This window comes from Fukomys damarensis, unplaced genomic scaffold (genome assembly GCF_012274545.1).
Source record: "Fukomys damarensis isolate Sample0158 unplaced genomic scaffold, DMR_v1.0_HiC HiC_scaffold_12, whole genome shotgun sequence".
In the NCBI taxonomy this organism is placed as follows: domain Eukaryota; kingdom Metazoa; phylum Chordata; class Mammalia; order Rodentia; family Bathyergidae; genus Fukomys; species Fukomys damarensis.
Genome location: NW_022900924.1, coordinates 57,976,961 through 57,989,844, shown reverse-complemented (window position 1 = coordinate 57,989,844; position 12,884 = coordinate 57,976,961). Strand labels below are relative to the sequence as shown.

General features: G+C 44.4%; 1 protein-coding gene across 10 annotated transcripts in view; it reads right to left on the bottom strand.

Annotated features, from left to right (window-relative positions):
* The window catches only part of Ulk4 (unc-51 like kinase 4), a 340,955-nt gene that overhangs the window by 279,925 nt on the left and 48,146 nt on the right, over positions 1 to 12,884 (bottom strand). The gene's annotated exons all lie outside the window — the stretch shown is intronic.

Here is a 12,884-nt window from a genome sequence, read left to right as displayed (position 1 = left end):
TTTTTTTTTTTTTTTTTTTTTGTACTGGGGATTGAACTTGGGTTCTTGCGCTTGCAAGGCAGGCCACCGAACCGCTGAGCTAAATCCCCGGCCCCAAAATAGAATTTTTGTTTGTTTATTTTAGGATTTCTTTACTTTAAAGAGGCTGAGTGTTGCTGAACCCACAGACATTTACTTCCTGAGCTTTAAGATATGATTCACAAGTGAAGTTGTATGCATTAAAACTACTGGAGCAACTTTACACGACCACGCCTCCAAGGCACACACAGTCACGGGTCCCATTCTGTCAAGAGCAGACGGAGGAGCAGGGGACGAGTGTGGCGTGATGGTGTAAGTACTCGTGCCTTGGGCACTCGGTGGACTCAGTTTAGACAGCTGAGTTGTAGCTGATGTACAAGACGCTGGGCGTATCACAAATGTACAATTACAGGCTTTGTAGCATGTACATGCCTATGAAGCCATCACTACAATCAGGAGAGCTGACGTCCCAGTGTTTCCAGGGGCTCCTACCCCTCCCCAGCCATTCCCAATTACCTCGCATTCTATGGGGTTCACACACATGGGCTCAGACACTGTGGCTTCTCCCTTGTCTGCTTCTCTCTCTCACCGTTGTGCATTTGAGGTTCACCCATGTCGCAGCACTAGCACCGTTCATCCCTTCTCACTGCTGTCTGGTGCTCACTGCACGGACATTTCAGAGTATACTCCTTGTGAAGTTTGTTTATTCATTTGTTTGTTTTTTGAAACTGGAGATGATACCCAAGACCTTCATACTAAGCTTCACCCCCAACCCTTCATTTATTTTGATAAGTTCTCACTAAGTCACTTAGTTGCCCAGGCAGGGCTTGAATTGTGATCCTCCTGCTTCAGCCTCCCGGAGTGCTAGGATTACAGACGGGTACCATCATATCCAACTTCGGTGTGAGCTGATCATCCCTCCCAGCAGTCACTTCTACAAAGTCTTTCTTTTCCTGTGACCTTTGTGGATCATACCACACCGAATTATCTGAAATTGCTAGTGTTAGCAAGCTGTCGCCAACATGCTATCCTAAAAGAATGTCTGAAGCAATATACAGTTAGGATTGGTATGATTCTAAAGAAAAAAGAAAGGATGAAAGAACAAAACATGGAATATCAGGAAGAAAGCACAAATGCAAGAGACAAAAGCACTGACAAATGTAACAGGCTAATTAGTTTTCTAAATTATATTTGATAGTTGAAGCAAAAATTATAAAATTATGCCCAAACTAGGATTTAGCTGTAAATATATGCAGATAAATATACAAGGTAATTATATAAAAATGAAGATGGGTAAAGAGATAAAAAAGGAAATATATTTTCTTTCTTCTTTGTGTGTGTGTGTGTGTGTGTGTGTGTGTGTGTGGTACCAGAGATCAAACTCAGGACTTTGCACTTGTGAGACAGGCAGCAGAACCACTGAGTCAAATTCCTGGCCCCAGTAAGTAAATTTTCTATATTTCACTTAAACTAGTAAAATGATGACACCAGGAGACTATAAGTTATATACACTACACAGAGCAACTACTAAAAAAAAAAAATCTATACAAAGAGATATGCTCAAAAACACTACAGAAAAACTCAAACTGAATGGTAAAAAAAAAAAAAAGTTCAGTAACTCACAAGAGCATAGTAAAAAGAAAACAAATGAGAGATAGAAAAAAAAGCAAACACAAGATCAAATATATCTATAAATGTATTAAATGTAGATGGCCTAAATACAGCAATGAAAAAGACCAAGAATGGCAGAGTAGAATAAAAAATGACCCAATTATATGCTGTCCACAAGAAACTCACATCTAATAGAGTGATATAAGTGACTATAAAATAAAAAGATGGAGAAAGATATAGAAGCAATAATCCACAAAGCAAAAAGGGCTTTAATCAATATCAGTAGACTTTAAAGAAAATTACAGGAGAACAAGAGAAGTATTATATAATAGTAACAAATTCAATTCACCAAAAAAAGAAATCATACCAATCCTAAATATGCACTACTGAACAAAAGAGCCACAAAATACGTGAAGAAAAAAAACAACAGAACTGGAAAGAAATAGATAAATCCACAATTACGGTTATGGGTTCAACACTCCTCTTCCCACAGGAAGACAAATATGGCCTGATCTCATATGTATGTGGAATCTTAAAAGATGAGACTTGCAGGAAAAAAAAAAAATTAGAAGAGCAATTACCAGAGGGTGAAAACGGTATGGATCATGCAAGATGTCACGGAAGAGTATAGAGTTTCTAACAGGAAGAAAAGTTTTTGAGAACTACTGTACAAGCACAGTGCCACAGTAACAATGTATATGACAACTTCAAAAACAGAAGATTTTAAATATTCTCACTACAAAAAAAAGTAAATGAGGTGAGAGATATGTTATCTAGCTTGACAGAATCATCCTACAATATAGACACAGATTAAAACATCACAGAAGAGAAGCAGAGGCAGGAGGATCGCCAAGTTCATTCCCATCCTGAGCAATTTAGTGATTTACCAAGACCCCCATCCCAAAAAGTTTAAAAAGAGGATGAGGATGTATGTAGCTCAGTGTTAAGTCTCTGGGTTCGATCCCCAGTAACCCCCTCAAAAATCACATTGTACCTTATCAATAGATATATTAGTTTCCATTTAAATTTTTAAAAATTATTAAAACATCACACCAAAAGTGAGCAGACACTCAAAAGACAATAAGAATACTATAAACAATCCTAAAAATATAAACTTCATAACAAGTGAAAGGAACCAACTCCCCGCAAAATGCAAAACTATTACAACTCAATAAGAATCATAATCATTTTGCAAAAGACATGACTATACAAAAAACCCCATGGAATGTACAGAAAAACTTCCTAGAAGCAGGGAGTTTGGCAAGGTCACAAAATACAATATCAACATTACAAGAAGAGTTGTATTTCTACAAATTAACAAAAAAGACATGACAATTGAAATTTTAAACACAATGCTATTTAGAAAAAAGTATATAGGTGTAAATTGAACCAAACACAAATAAAATGTGTATGTGAAAATACAAAGTGCTGTTTAAAGAAATAAAAACTAAGTAAAGGAGAGCTATACTATGTTCATCAAAAGACATACAACACAGTAAAGATTCCAAGCATCCCCAAACCAAGAGGCTTAATGCAGTCTGTAGCAAACTCTTAGCAACAGTGTCTATTAGATATGAACAAGATTATTTTTAAATTACAATGAAAATCAAAAGAATTATAATAGCCAAAATATTCTGTAGAATAAAATAGAAATATTCTACTTGAATCCAAGACTTATCACATAGGTACAGTAAGTAGGACAGTGTGGCCTTCCTAGTGGGACAGACACGGATCAATGCAACAGACACAGAATCCAGAAAGAGATCCACAGAGGAGAGTCAACTTGTTCTTTTCCAGTTTTGGGGGTGAAACTCAGGGCTGCACACATACTAGACAAGCACTCTACCACTGAGCAACATCCCCAGCACTCAGCCAGCTGATCCGTGACAAGAGTGCAAAGGTGGAAAGTCGACCTTTCCAAAGAAGTTATGGAGCAACTGGACATCCAAAATCAAAAAAGGAAACTTGGTAAGTCCCACACTTGATACAAATTATTAATTCAAAATAGATCATGGTCTGAAATAGAAAAACAAAACCATAAAGCTACAGACGAGATCTTCGGGATCCAGGGCCCGGTAAAAAGTACACGTGGCACAAAAGCACCAGGACACTGTACCAAAGAGGATGCACAGCTGGCAAAGAAGCACCCTAAGAGGTGTTTGACATCAGAAAAATCAGAGGAACATATGTTAAAGCAGCCAGTCAGAAGGGTAAAAATAAAAAACAGAGACACCACCCAAATCTGCTGGGGATGGGGATGGTAAGAACAGCAGGCTGCTGGCATCCTGCCGGTGGGGTGTAAAATGGAACAGCCACTGGAAAGCAGCTGCACAGCTGCACAGAAACCAATGTTCCTCTGCACACAAAACTATGTGAGTGGAAACCACAGCAGTTTTATTTGCAACCATCAAAACTGGAAATGCCCCCAAGGTCTTTCAATGATGGAAGGTGAAATCAAATGTGGTTCAATCATGGAAACAGCTTCCATAAAAACAAGGAACAAAGTACTGATAAGACAATCCTGGCAGATCTCAGAAAACTGCCCTAAATGAAAAAAGCCGATCCCAAAAGGTGACATACCACATGACTCCATGGGGATAACATTCTCAGAATGACAGCAGCATAGAAATGCAGAGCACACCAGAGGCTACAGGTGAGCAGGGGCACAAGCAGTCGGGGACACAGTGGTCACAAAGGGGTACCGAGGGGCACCGCCGAGCTCATGCTCCTTTCCTCACCTTGTCCGTGTCAACACCCTGGCGGTAACACTGCACTGCAGGTCCCTAAGACGTTGCTGCTGGGGAAATCTGGACGGAGCACACCTAGAATCTCTCGGAGTAATTTTTGCAACTCTATGTGAATATACAATCACCACAAAATTAAAAGTTTAGGGCTGAAGGTTTAGCTCAGTGGTGCCATCGCCTACCTCACAAGTGCAAGGACCTGAGTTTGATCCCCGGAAAAAAAAGTTTAATTAAAAGAAAAGTCAACCTCACCCTAAATTCAATACCCAGATCTGGCTTTCTGTTTCATAAAATCAACTGCAGGGATTTATAGCACTTTTCCATTTTATAATCCACTGGCATTTTCTGTCAGTAAGCATCACTGGACGTTTAAAACATTTTAATGCCACACACCCTTACAGTGATAAAACTGCATAATAGAAATTGCTTTGGAGCTCAGTGTCTTGTAAACAGACACACATCATATAATTTTATTCCACAATGACACAGCAACTTTACCGCTCACTTGCCAAAGTTAACTTTGGGTAGCACTGAATAGGACCCAACAGATAATGGCTCTCTGAAATGTTATTTCTGTAGATTTTCCACTGATTCTTAAAATTTAAAGAAGTATTATTAAGGAAAACAAAGAATCATGTGCAAATGTAATACATAAATGGCAAATAGCAGGGAAAAAATATGTGTTGATGTAGCTACTCTGGCATTTGAAAATGTCATACTAAACAGAATAAGGCAAAAGAGATTTAGCTCTTCAAACTCAGAGGTCTATGTACTATAGAGACATTGTTTTCTTGCATGTTTTCCTGTCATCCCTAAAAATCCTATTTGCCTTCAAACCTTAAAATTAAAAGACATAAAAACAGGATAGGAATTCAGTACTGTGTTACTATTCTGTGCACTTTCTAAAGATCCCAGGTAAAGCAAAATGAGGAGACTTGAGGAGTCTTTTATCTAACATCATCGCACCTTAAGGATATCTATACACCCTCCCAGTTCTACTGACCTAAGGGGAACCATTCCTCTGCAAGAAAAGGCACCACTGGTTGGCTGAGTACCACCAGTAATCATGTAAGACTGCATTGCCATTTCCTAAGACTTCCCTGAAATCAAAACCCATTTCATCGTAAATGTGACCAGGTAGAGACAGGACTTCTGACCTCATCTAAAGTCATCCCATTGGTAACTAAGGGTCAAGTGTGCTTCAATCCTGTAAGTCCCGGACTCAGTCTCTCAAGTCAGGGGCCAAAAGACACACACCCGGTGAACAGGAAGCCCACCAAGGCTTGCAAGTGCTGCAGCCCCAAAACACATATTCTGGACTGGTACAGAAACAACTTGCTCTTGAGCCTCAGATGGTACATGTTAAGTACCCATGCTAATGGATATGTACCTAACAGCTACACAATGATACTGAATAAGCTCCAGGTCCATGAAGTATCTGGCATCTCCGATTATGGCTGAGGTTTTACTAGGCCAAGAGAATGGTTTTCTGTAGTTGTGACATTTTGATGCATGTGTGTGTGTGTGTGTGTGTGTGTGTGTGTGTGTGTGCATGTGTGCTTTCAGAACTGAGAATTGAGCCCACAGCCTTTGCTACATTCCCAGGCCTTTTCATTTTTTGAGACAGGATCTAAGTTGCCAACTTGCCCAGCCTGGATTTAAACTTGGATCCTCCTACCTCAGACTCCCGGAGTATTGTGACAGAGGCAGCCACCACCACGCCTGGCTGAAAGGAATGGTTTTAAACTTTCTTACCTACTCCCGGTGGAAGATAAAGCAGTAGTGAGATTATATTGACAACACAGTATTTTATTCTATTTGGATGCTACACTCAGTGCCAGGGACCTACCAGGTTGACAGTCACAATCCACCCTTGTCAACTTCACTCCCAAATACATCTCCTTCAGTCATACTCAAAATCTCCAAATAAAGACCACAGCAAGTGCAGAATCTGCCTATCATGATACAACTAACCTGTTTCAAACTGGAAACGCTACAATCCCTTCCCCAGAATCTCAAAAGTTCTAGCATTTTTCACAGACCAGCCTCTTCTGAGACTTAAGACAAACTCTTAGCTGTGGACCTCTGAAAAAAATTAAAAACAAGTTATATACTCCCAAATACACAAGATAAACATTCCCAATTCCCAAAGGAAAGAACAGGGGGATAGAAAAGAATCAGACCAAAGCAAGACTGATACCCAGCAAGACAAACACTGTTCTGTGCTCCACATACAGCATCTGGGCTGTGGTGGTGAGCTGTGAGACCCAGAGGGTTTGTATGGCCCCATCACTACAGCCTTGCTGGCTGGAGTCAACACAGCCTCTCTTTGGGTTGGCTCTACTCAGTCTGCAGCTTTCCTCAGCAGAGTCCACACTCTAGCCTCCTCCAACTTCCTAGGGTCTCCAGTCCACCTCTGACTTCATTCCCATAGCTTCATGCACTGCCCTCTCAGAGGCTCCTTGCCTGATGTCCCAAGCCTTCCTTGGAAATGGGGGTGGAAGCCTCCCTGACGGCACAACTCTTGCATTCTGCATGTCAGTAAAACCAGCATCATATGGACAATGCCAAAGTGTGCTGTCTGCAGAAGCAATAGTCAGGTCCCCTTGGACCATGGCTACAGTAGCCTCTGAATGCCTGGGTGGCTGAGAACAGTGAAATGAATCCTGGGAACCAATTTCCTAGGAGACTCTTCTTAAGTAGGGGTCCCAGGGACACTCTTCTCAAATGGAAGGTTTACTTTTGTACCCTTGAGTCTGCCGTGGATGAGGTCTTGCTGACTCCTGAGGTGCCCTCAAAGCGTCTTTCTTGTCCCTATAATAAAGCATTTGGTTTCTCTTTAATGGTGGTAATCTCTTAGCCACGCCTCTGCTCTAACTTTACACATTGTTCCTTCTGGGCCCAAGTTTAAGTTTTTCACATTTTTCTGCTATGCTTTTTGTCCAATAAATCTGGCTAAAAGCAGATAGTAGGACCTATGCCACAGTCTGAATGTTGGGCTATCTTAACATTTCCTCCTCCAGATTAGTCTACCACCCTTACATCTCCTGCATGGGCAAAATGTAGATAAATTTTCTCTCAGAGTGTAAGACACATAGCCTCTAGTGTAACTACCAATAGAATCCTTGATCTCAACTGAACAAGAATTGGCCTTTTCTAAGCCTAGCATTCACTGTCCACATTCTTATGAGCACCCTGGCCTAAGAACTGATCAGAATGGCCTATCAAGCTCTATTTATAGCACTCCACAGCTTCTTTGGCTGGCATCTTCCATACTCTTTCCACAAACCAGCTCCAAAGGCTTTTGAACCACATAGTCAAGGACAGCCACAGCAACAATTTTTTTTTGTTTTTTGGAATTTTTAAATTTCTTTATCCAGTCTGCCAAAAAGGTGTTTTTGTTGTTTTTTTTTTAAGCACAACATTTATTGGTACATTTTAGGCATACATAATGATAACACTCACCACAGGGAATTAGCTCCTGTACATGGTTCTCTGGTATAAAATTTCTGTATTAGTTAGTTTTCCATCAGTGGTCATAACACCTGATATCCACAACTTAAAGGTAGAGAGGCTTAATTTAGCTCCTGGAGTTAGGGAATTTAGCCCATGGTCAGCTGACTCCAGGGCAGAAACATGGCAGAAAGATGTGGAGGAGCAATGCTGCTTAGTTCATGATGGTTGGGAATCAGAGCAGGGAAACAGTGCCAGAGAGGAATGGTAAAGGACCATATTCAATACCCAAGGCCACACCTCCATGACCCACCCAGACATAGCCAGGAGCATGCTTTCCTGATCTGCTAACCACTTCTTAATCCAATGAAGCTGATACGTCAGGTTAAGAGTCACATGGGTAATGTCTTTCATGCACTGGCCCTAATCTGTAGGACATCAAAACAGGTATTCTACCTTCCAAAAAATGAAGAGGTCCTTGGCCCTCTTCAGGAATATTTTTCCTCCCACAATCTGGTATAGTCATGGCGGCACCAAGACATGCAAGCTTCGCCAGCAAGGCTCTTGCTCAGAATTAGAGCCCTGAATGGAGGGACACAGAGTAGAACAACATGCAACCATTCTTGTGGTATTCTAAAGCAAGATTTCAAGAGAATCCTGGTCCAGAGACCCTAAGGAGTTGCCAGGTCCTGGCTGTTCTAAACCTTCTCTTGGAGCCTTTGAACTCATTCAATTTTCTAATAAATACCCATTTTGCCTAAATTTGGTAGAGTCAACCTGCAAAAGTGGAAAACAGTACTAGTTCTATGCGGTTACCCCCTCCCCCTGTAGACACAGAAACATTTCCTACTCCCCTTAGAGCCGGACGGGACTCTGTGACCTGTTCTGGGCCAACTGGCTGAAGTGGAAATAATGTAATGGATACCTACGTACAATCCTCCATGCAGTCCTCACCTGCCCCTGGAAACTTGCTGGCACTAGGACAGATGGAGATATCACATAAAATGAAAGTAAGCAGCTGCCCTCGAGAACCACCTAAGCCTACCCTGACTGAGAGAGAACACATTCGATTCCAGGTCAATCTAGCCATACGTGATGATAGAGTTCTACCACTGTAAAAGAATCACCTGTAAATAACCTATAAACTACTGCATCTGTATCTTACAGTAAAAGAAGACTTGCGTGCAGCCAAGACCTGCCAACAACATGTATGTCATAGGTCTCACACTAGAGTTGCTTTGCACCAACCACTAGAGAAGAACTGCATGAATGAAGCACAGTGGGAGGCTGCGGTAGGAGGATCACAAGTTGAAGCCCAGTCTGGACATTTCAGTGAGACCTTGTCTCGAAATTAAAAAGGTGTGGGGCTGGGGATTTAGCTCCGTGGTTCTGGTGCCTGCCTCGCAAGCACAAGGACCTGAGTTCGATCCCCCGTACCAAAAAAAAAAAGAAAAAAGAAAAAAATTAAAAAGGTGTGGGCATGTTATCTCAGTACAAAGGCTCTGGGTTCAATCCTCAGTACTACAACAAAAGGGGAAAAAAGGAAGGAAGAAAGGAAAGGCAGAGCAGAGTATGAAAAGTACACTTCACATTTTGGACAAGGCAAAACCATGGAGACAGTGAAAAGATCAACAATTGCCAAAGGTTTGTTTGGTTTTGTTGGCGGCGGGGCGTGCAGATTGCCAGGCCAAGCACAGGGGATTTTTAGGGCCGGAAAAAATACTCTGTATGACATCACAATGGTGGTGGATACACACTGTGGTACATTCCCGAAACCACAGAATATTAACAGCTCATTTTTGTGTTACTACAACAGAATAGCACAGCATGCGTGATTTATAAAGAACACAGATTTATTTCTTACCCTTCTGGAGGACAACAGTCCAAGATGGAGGAGAGGGCCACCTTTCTGCTACACCATCTCACAGTAGAAGGTAGAAGGGCCAGGTGAGGAGCAGGGGTGAGAGGGAAAAAGGAAGGAGAGACAGAGAAAGAGACCCAGGGCATCCCATTTACAACACTCACTACACCAATAATGCCGCTCACCACCTCTTAGTAGGCTGCACCTCCCATGAGTGGTACTGGGGCTGTTTCCAACAGACAGTTCTGAGGGTACAGTCAAACCCCGCCAATGGACCACAGCAAGAGTAAACCACATATCAACTGTGAACTCAGGGAGATGCTCATGAGTCAGGGTGGCGCCCTGGCTCTATAACAAATGTGGCCTCCAATGCGGAGGCTGGCACAGAGGCAGCTCTGCAGGAGGGAGGGCAGGAGGTCCAAGGGGCACCGCTGCTCTCATCTCTCAATTTCCTATTAATCCAAAACTGCTCTTTTTAAAATGTCTTCATTTAAAAAGTACAGTGGTCAATTCTGCCATGAAACTAAGTTAAAAATCTGAATACCAAATTATAGGAAATCTGTAGTTCAGAACCAGGTGCCTCATTAAATTTCCTTTATCCACTTCTAGTCTGGTGTATGACAGTCGAGATATTCTAAACATTCTTCCACTGAAAATAATTTAAAATGCTAGATAAAATTCTTGACAAAATGCACAGCTGCAGTGACAAGAAATTAGGAAATTCCCAAGAGCAAAAAGAGGGGGAAGAAAAACAGAGAAAACAGGAACCCAGGAAGATGGTCACACATCCTTCAGCCCTTGGGGACACTTACAGAATCTAGATGACCTGGAAATGACCTTTGGGAGTGGAAGGAGAGATAAACCCCAGGGCCTGCCCACAGTGTGGGAGCACACAGGAGCCCACTCACAGTAACCTGCAATCCCAGGGCGGATGGACAAGAACGAACCTGCCCCCGAGAGAGGACAGCAAGGAGCTTGGAACCCTTGGTACTAAAGGAAGCGCTGGGGGTAAAACCATCTCCCCTGAGAATCCAACTGGGCCTCAAAAGCAGGTCTGCAGCTCACATGCACAAGGCCTGCCTTGGGAGGCCAGAGATTCAACGCTGGGATCTGGGCTGGCAATGTAAGCTGGCCCTAGGGGATGAGACTGGCTCTGAACTCAGACTGTTCCCTGGAAACCTAAAATCCACCGCAGCCCAAGAGTCAGACCAGGAAATGATCAAGCTGACGTCTTAGCCCAAGTCCATCTTGCTTCTAGTGGTTATTTTTCTGGTCCCAGCAGGCAGAGTTCCACCACTGGGTCCCTGAGCAGTGGGCTGAAGAGTGTCCAGCAGGGAGGGTAGGGTGGGGGTCACTGTAACACCTGCCTGCCCAGTGACGGTGAGCCAAGCAAGGCCACCAATGACCCATGAGTACAGGGATGGCGGTTTCTACCACATCGGGTCACTTGCCTCTTGGGTCAGTGCAGGACCACATACCTGTAGTCATGGAGAACGGACGATCTCAGACCACTGCAAGCTAAATTCATTAATGACACCTACTGCAGCTAAGGTTGCAAGCACGGCATCTTCACTGCAGCAAACAGACATGGCTCTGGCAGATGTTCTTTTCCATCCCCATCAGCAGATAACATCTGAAGCATTTTCTACTTGCTAAATCACCCCCCTCTGTCAGTCCCGCCATGTCATAACATGATCCACGAGGACGCCGATCGTCCTGATGGCTCTCAGGCCATGGAGCTGTTCCATTATATTGATGACATTATGCTAAGTGGATCTGGTGAACAGAATCCTAAATTGCAAGCCAGAGGGGAAGAGATAAACCCCAGAAGAGTCACAGCCCCCATCTAGCACACGGGCGATGCTCCTAGGGGCCCCACAGCCCAGGACATCTGAGGATACGCCTTCTCAAGTGAGAGATGGGCTCCTGCACCAACGACAGACAGTCCGGGACTGGCAAGTCTCTGTGCTGAAGGCTCCGGTACACTTAGTGCAAACTAATAAGACTACCAGTTTGAGAGGGCCCCAGAAAGCGTTCTGTCGCAAGTCTAAGCTGAGCACAAGCTGCTCAGCCAGCTGGGTCTCGAGACCCACTGAATTCACACTCCTGGAACTGTGGCAAACAGGTACCACATGAAGCCTGCGACAAACAAGCTGCACTGCAGCATCACAGCACAGACCCACCCCCAGGGCTCTGGGGCAACCATTGCCCACTGGAAAGCAGCTCTGGCTTGCTGCTGGGCCCAGGCTGAGACTGAAGGGTTGGTCCCGAAATGCTATGGAACCTGACCTTCCAGGCCTGTACTGGGTGTGACCACAGAACTGGCCATGCTTTTCATTTCATTTTAAAACCGAAATGGTACTGCAGACTAAGCCAGCAGAATCCCTTCCTGCGCACAGGTGGCCAAGACGCTCAGCCGCCTTGGGCACACCAGGACCGCAGCAAGTTCTGCATCTCGCATGGCCTGGTTCAAGTGTGGGTCTGCATGCTATGTCAGCACCTGCAGGAAGGGGGCGCCACTTCACTCTGACACCGCTCAAAGGGGCCCAGAAAGAGTGCCCAGGACGTGGAGGCACACATACAGCTACCTTAGAGAGCAAGAGTGGACTAAGGCGGGGATGACACCCTGGCACCCAGGGGCAGTAGTTCACAGGCTGGCCGGGGGGTCAGAAACACAGAAACAACAAAACTGTACTTTAAAAACCAGTGCTGTGGAGAGGTCAGGTAAGGTCACTTGTAGTCACATAAGAAGCTCCCCCAACGTCAGCGGAGAAGCAGGACACCGAGGGAGGGTGGCGCCATCCTCAGGCAGCCCCGGCAGAGAGGTGCGCAGAGGCAAGGGAGGAAGTCAGGCACCGCGGGCCTGTGCGGCCACCTCCAGCCGGCCATGGACAGACGCCACACTGAGCCCTGAGACAATCGCTCCGGGAGGGCCCTGCTAGCCACTGGCAGTTAGTCACCCCAGAACCCTGCGGTCATATGGGCAGTACTCCGCCAATTCTGGGTAAGGCGTAGTCAGCCCTGCCCTGTGGGCTTCTGCCCTCTGCTTCACACTGTGGCTCCCCCACAATCGGCCTTGTCTTGTTGCTTCCCAGTGGCTGGGACACAGTTCCTGGCACCCACAGCTTGGAGGAGAGGTTTCATGTGGCCGGTGCACAGCCCTGCCAGGGCCCAAGAAGCCGCCCCCCCCCCCCCCC